Source organism: Mus musculus, chromosome 11 (genome assembly GCF_000001635.26).
Source record: "Mus musculus strain C57BL/6J chromosome 11, GRCm38.p6 C57BL/6J".
Classification (NCBI taxonomy): Eukaryota; Metazoa; Chordata; class Mammalia; order Rodentia; family Muridae; genus Mus; species Mus musculus.
The window spans coordinates 90,777,650-90,783,558 of record NC_000077.6 but is presented as its reverse complement, the minus strand read 5'-3'; the positions used below and the strand labels follow the sequence as shown (position 1 = coordinate 90,783,558).

General features: G+C 41.5%; 1 non-coding gene across 1 annotated transcript; it reads left to right on the top strand.

Annotated features, from left to right (window-relative positions):
- Positions 1-1,009: 1,009 nt before the first annotated feature.
- Positions 1,010-1,146, top strand: Gm22762. The gene has a single exon (XR_003949944.1). It is a non-coding gene; the product is annotated as a small nucleolar RNA SNORA17 (small nucleolar RNA).
- The last annotated feature ends 4,763 nt before the right edge of the window (positions 1,147-5,909 follow it).

Below are 5,909 nucleotides of genomic sequence, written 5' to 3'. Positions count from 1 at the left end.
ATTGGACTCTAGAATTTAGAATCAAATTCGCAGACAAGTGATATCACTGTACATACCTTAGGAGGGTTAGATTAGCAGCCTGGTTGGAAGAGGCCACTGGAGCTGAAACAGTGTGTGTGTTTCAGTGAAGAAGAGGCAGGGATAAGCAGGGCCCCAAAGTACAGGACTCAGGTTCGGGATCCGAGTCCTTGGAGCTAAAGGGATTTGCTGCCATGACCATCCTTGCCAGTAGGACATGAACCATAGAATATTATCTACGGAGAGAGGGATGAGACTTCAGTCCCCTAAAATCCTGGACAGTCGGGAGTTCAGACCACTTGCCCACATAGCAGCCAAGTTTTAAGATCATGAAGGATGTTAACATCAAGAGCGCTCTCTGGTGGCCATTTACTAAAGCCAGCCCGTAGAACAAAGGCATTTGGGGTTTATAGTCTGAGACAGTCCCAATTTGGATAAATTTTATAGCAGGCACCCCAGGAGCCACTGAGAATCAGGTTTCGACTCTCGCTGCTCATCTCCCAACCTTTTTCAGACACCTGAGTACTATGACTTAGAGCTTCACATGATAGCCTGAAGTCAAACAGTGCGGGATGGAGAAATCTTGTAAAGAGCTTCTCCGAATCCAAAGGCGTGTCTTTGTTCCAGAATGGACAAGCTTGCCCTGGCACAGCCAAGGCTTGACAGAGGATCCCAGGCGTCCTAGAACTGATACCTCTTAGGCTGTGGCTTGGAAATGATTTACCCTGAGCCAAAAGTTGATCATATCAGATGAAGAGGGAGGTAGAGGGAGGAGTGGTCCCCAAGTGACCAGGGGCCTGGCCCACCGAATTGGGGGCTCAACCTACTCCCCAGATTTTGGCACCAACGTGATACGCTTTTGGTTTTCTTCAGTGTCACAGGTATAGGCCAGATTAGACCAGATGAAAAGTAGATAAAGGCAGATTTTTTTAGGAGGCAGCTCTCAGCAGGGGTTCCAGCCTAACAACACTCATTGAAACAGATGAAATGTGGTACCCTAGGCATTGCTGGTCTGGCTGCAGTGTCACGTGTACATCAGTTGGTGGCAGAGAGGAGAGAAGCTATTTCTAAGCTCAGTGGCTCAGTATTCTGACCTATGAACAACCGAAGGACCAGTATCCTAACATTTCCTGAAAATATAAATAAATAAATAAATAAATAAATAAATAAATAAATAAATAAATAAATAAATAATAAAAAAACCTTAGACTGAAAGGACCACTACTCCGGTGCCAGAGAGGAAGCTAGTCTGAGACAACCACTAATCTGGTGCTGGAGCTATGCTCCCAGAGCAAGATGGATACAAGAAGAACCTGACCTGGGATCACAGCCCCAGGCAGGAATGAGCCTAGTGACCCTCATACGGCGCTACTGAAGCAGGCCAGGGGCAGAGCAATCCCTAAACGAATGCCCTGGGGCCCAGACAGGGAGCTAGCCTGAGATGCCCACCAGTCCAATGTTGCATAGGCCTGAGGGATAGGTGGAGAGGTAACAGTTATATTATATTTTATTATATCGTATTATATTATATTACATTATATTATATTTAAACTGTTTATCTTATCTCAATATAAGAAATAGCTTTGCATGGTTGACTTATAATAGCCCTCTGTTTTGGAATATTTTAATGTATGTTTACCAACTTTTCCTTTTTTCATGTTCATACAGAGATTTCTAAAGAATATTTTTTTCACTAAAGTTGCCATTTGAGATACAAAAGAGAGCCTCAATTCTAAACTCAGAAAATGATGTGTTTAATAACTGAAAGTTTGTATAGAAGAAATAGAAAAAATATAAAGTATTATTTTTCAAATTGTTGATAAATGATCATTTCCTCTATTTGAAACAAACTAACAACATCACAAGAGACTCTAAATCATTATCGACCATCTAAAATTGAAATTCTTTTGCATTAAATTCTCCTGGCCTATCCAGAGACTGCTCCACCTGGGGATCCATCCCATACACAGTTACCAAACCCAGACACTATTGTGGATGCCAACAAGAGCTTCCTGACAGGAAGGAGCCTGATATAGTTGTCTCCTGAGAGGTTCTGCTAGTGCCTGACAAATACAGAAGTGGATGCTCACAGTCATCCATTGGACTGAGCACAGGGTCCCCAATGAAGGAGCTAGAGAAAGTACCCAAGGAGCTGAAGGGGTTTGCAGCCCCATAGAAGGCACAACAATATGAACCAACCAGTACCCCCAGAGCTCACAGACACTAAACCACCAATCAAAGAGAACACATGGAGGGACTCAAGGCTCCAACCACATATGTAGCAGAGGATGGCCTTGTCAGATATCAATCAGAGGAGAGGCTCTTGGGCCTGTGAAAGCTTGATGCCCCAGTGTAGGGGAATGCCAGGACAGGGAAGCAGGAGTGGGTGTGTTAGTGAGCAGGGGGAGGGGGAGGTGATGGGGGGTTTGAAGGGGAGATGAGGAAAGGGGATAACATTTGAAATGGAAATAAAGAAAATATCTAATAAAGCATTTTATCAAAGAAAAAAATTCAGGCTTTAAGGGATAAAAATATTGGGAAAATATTTGCAGCAGTCTATTAATATGTAAGAAGATATTGTAAGCAATAGAAGGACTGTGTACAAAGAATGTTCAAGGAGACCAATAAAATAAAGTGAGCCTTGAGATAATGCCGGGCAACCACTAAGTATTAAATAGTCACACTGCAAATGGAGAGATTGTGTTGCCTATTCCTAATTGCTTGTGACAGCAACAACAGCCAAGAGCTTCAGCCGTGAAGGCAGTGTGCTAATATGTACACTAGAAAAGATTTAAGAATGGAGCCAGTGCACTAATGCTTACAGTGGTAAAGATTTAACAATGGAGAGAGTGCATGAACACAGCAGTAAAGGTATAGCAGTAGAGACAGTATGCTATTACCTATGGTGGTAAAACCTTAACAATGGAGACAGTGTACTAACCCCTACAACGGTAAAACCTTAACAACATAGACAGTACACTAACCCCTACAGTAGAGCAGATTTAACAATGGACACAGTGCACTAACACCTGCCCAGCAATGGAGCTAACACACTAACACCCGCAAGGGTGCATATTTAGCCAGTGCATTTATACTTAAATAGTAAATATTTAGCCAGGGTGCAATATCTGCCACAGAAAAGGTTTATACACACCCCAAATATTCACCAATGCGGTGGCATCTTAACTTACTACACAGAGAGCTCAGCATGACAACAGATGCCTGTCATCTCATCATAATACTTGGGAGGATGAGACAAGAGCATCAGAAGTTCAAGGCCAGGCTGGGTTACCTAGTGAGACTCTGCCCCACAAAAGGTGTTCTAATCTGCTTTTAATTTCTGTGATAAAACACTGGCCAAAACCAACTTGTGTGGGAAGGATTTATTTCATCTGATAATTATATGTCACAGTCTATCACAGATGCAAGTCAGGGCCGGAACCTGGAGGTAGGGACTAAATCAGAGGCTATGGCAGGGTGCTGCTTACTGGCTTGCTCTGAGGACTTGCTCTGCCTTCTTCCTAACACAATCCAGGATCATTGATAGAGGGGCATCTCTGCCCAACTGTTACCCAGCAATCATTAATCAAAGTAAATGCTCTCAAAGGCTTGCACACAGAGAAATCTGCCGGGACTAGTTTCTCAACTGAGGTCCCTTCTTCACTGGTGAAAAGTTGGTGTCAAGTTGGCAAAAACTAACCAGCCCAAACTAGGGGAATGGAGTGACAGACTCTGTCAGAACATCATAGAAAGCGTTTAACACAATGTTAGGTAAACGTGGATGCTAAATCTCCTTACCACTAAGCTAACAGCCAGCCACAAACCCACAGATGATGTGGGTGAAGACCAAAGGGCAACAAAAGGACAACTATTGGGTTAGGAAATCAGCATAGTGAGTGATTTACAGGCCATCGTGTAAACTTCATTTCATCGTCTTGTAAACTGCCTTTAAATAGTTGTGTATGGATTGTTCTAACAAATGAAAAATGGCATAAAGTAGCCTTCTAGTGCCAAGAGTTTTAGTGTGGACATTTATCACAGAAAGTAGATCTGGAAGATAAGCATTAAACATCCAGTAGATTTATTTATTTATTGGTGATGTGACCACACAATATGTTTCTTCGTCTCTCATCAGTACAGTAATTTTCCAGAAGTTTCACACACACACACACACACACACACACACACACACACACACACACACACACACACCACTTTATTTAATTAAATCCATGTACTAACCGAAGACATTTCAAAACTACTTGTACTGTTTTCACTGGAGATGTGTTCTGGATAATAGAATGTTAAAGAGATTCAAGGGTATATCCTTTCTCAAACAAGAGTCTATTTCACCATTCATCAGCACTTTTAAGCATTCTTTAGGAAACTAAATTTGAATACCTAGATCACTTGACTAGATTTAAATTCAATTGAAAAACAAAAACAAGATTCATAATAATAGATGACTTGCTCATAGAAATCAGGGGACAGCGACATGAGGAGTCTACCGGTCATATTTGTGTCTCTGGGGAACTTTTGCAAGTGTTTTGGGCTCATTGATAAAATAATTCCAAAAGGAGTCAGATCGGAATTCGAGGACAACCCTATTGGCACTTGAATAAGAAAACAATAGGCTGGAAACATTTTACAAGAGAGGGCCAAAAGGTATGTAAGAGCCAGAGGATGGTAAGGGGTGCTATAATGCTGTGTTCTGAATGATATACAGCCTTAGATTCATGGACACCGAGGCTTTGGACATCTATGCAATACTTATACAATACTGGGCCTTTCTACTTTCTATTATGGATGAGGGACACTTGGGGAGGTACAACCTCTCCAGAAAGAGCTATTGGCAGTTAATAATTATGGAGACAGAGCAGCAGGTAATAAGTTGCCATTTTCTACAGCATGAAGCCATTGGGACATTGTAAATAACCAGAAAATAACCCCCTCCCATTGCTCATACAAGCAAGCCTAATTAAACTCAGCAAATTTTAAAAAGTCAGGCAAGTGGGGAAATACTAGGTGTGAAGAATGTGCAGGCATGAGGTTAGGAAGACAGGAGAGGGTAATGGGGGTGAATATGATCACAACACATCGTATAGATGTATAAAATTATGCAAATGATGTTAACTTACAAGGAGAAAATAATAAAAAGTAAGAGTGAAATAGAAGATAATAAATAACTCTTCATGGTGTGATCACTGTTTAAATTCAGGTACAATAAGGAAAATGAGGGCTGATACACTAAAATGAGACTCTAAAACTATCTTTGTGCATGTTATTTTATCCCATCTCTATAGCAACTTTGCACCCCCTAGATATGATCACTCTCATTTTATGGATGATAGAAGAAATAATTGATCACTTACCAAATAATGGGAATTTGAAAGATGACCAAAGCCATACAAGTATATTCACATGAAGAAGATGTGCAAGAACCCTCCACAGCCTGAAATGAAGACCCATCTCAAAGTATATCAGGTGGCAAGCTGCTGGGCAAGAACCTGAGCCCAGATGTTCTAACTCCAAATACCATGGCCTTTTGCAAACAAGTGGTGACTCTTCTCCAGATGAGCACCTTTCTCCTGTGCCTCATCATATAAATAAGACCATATGGCAAGGATGCATAAACAGTCACTTACAACCCTAATCTCATTTCACTACTTCTCTGTTTTATGACAAAATTACAAAAGAATAGAGAGTGTGGCTTAAATCATAGCAGAAAAAATATATTGAAGGAGCTGGAAAGATGGATCAGTTGGTAAAATGTTTGTTGTGCAAGCATGAAGACACAGCATGATGCCCAGAACCTCCTTTCCAAAAGCCAGATGTGTGATGTAACCCCAGTGCTAGGGAGACAGTGACAAGCAGATCCCTGGGACTCACGG